Source organism: Penaeus monodon, chromosome 31 (genome assembly GCF_015228065.2).
Source record: "Penaeus monodon isolate SGIC_2016 chromosome 31, NSTDA_Pmon_1, whole genome shotgun sequence".
Classification (NCBI taxonomy): Eukaryota; Metazoa; Arthropoda; class Malacostraca; order Decapoda; family Penaeidae; genus Penaeus; species Penaeus monodon.
In genome coordinates, this window is record NC_051416.1 from 25,301,888 (window position 1) to 25,302,885 (window position 998).

Sequence of the window (998 nt, forward strand, 5' to 3'; positions counted from 1 at the left end):
TGTTTCCTTCCCCGTGTTTGCTTTCACCTTTTCCCCTTTCCTTTCCCCTCTCTTCCTTTCACCTACCCTTTCTTCCCCTCTCTTCCTTTCACGTTTTCCCCTTTTCCTTTACATTTCCCCTTCTCCTTCCTTATCCCATTTCCCTTTCCTCCTTTCCCTCTTACGCCTCGGTTCCCCTTTCGCCCTAGCGTCCTTCTATCCTTCACCTGTTCCCCTTTCGCCTCTCTCTCCTTTCCACGCTTCACCCCCTTTCCGCATACCACCTTTCACCCATTCCCCTTTTTTTCACTAATTCCCCTTTCTACGCTTCACACATCCCCCCTTTTGCACCCCCCCCTCGTTTTTCCACCCTTCGTCCATTCCCCCTTCACTTATTCCTCTCTTCTATCATCCACCCATCCCCCCTCACCCACCCTTTCCCCCTTCCCCCCCTCCCTTTTCCCCTTCTCCTCCCCCTCCCCCTCCCCATCACCCTACCACCTTTCCCCCATCCCCCCTTCACCTTCCCCCTCTCCCTCTTCCCCTTCCCCTTCCCCTCCCCCTCCCCTTCCCCTCCCCTCCCTTCCCCCTCCCCCCTTCCCCCATCCCCCCTTCCCTCTCTCCCTCTTCCCCTTCCCCTTCCCCTCCCCCTCCCCCTCCCCCATCACCCAGCTGTTCAATACCTCTCATGGAAATAGCCACCAATTACTTGTTTCCTATTTTCTTCGTCTGAAGGAGTGTTCGGACAGACTTATGTTCTTTTATTGTTCTTCCCCTGTTCTTCGTCCGCCCCGTCGAAGCAAGTTGAGTTATTATTAAGCAAAGTTTCGTGAGTTGCAATGGCGCCGGTTGCTCTTCCGTGGGGTTCCTGGGAAGAAGGTAAAACCAAATGATTTTTTGATTTTTCTTTCGTCATTAATCATTTCACTTTCGGACAGTAATTCGAAAAGATATGTTTACATGGCTTGATGGATATAAGTAGCGGAAACCAGTGGTTATTTTTATATTAGCTCTCGTTT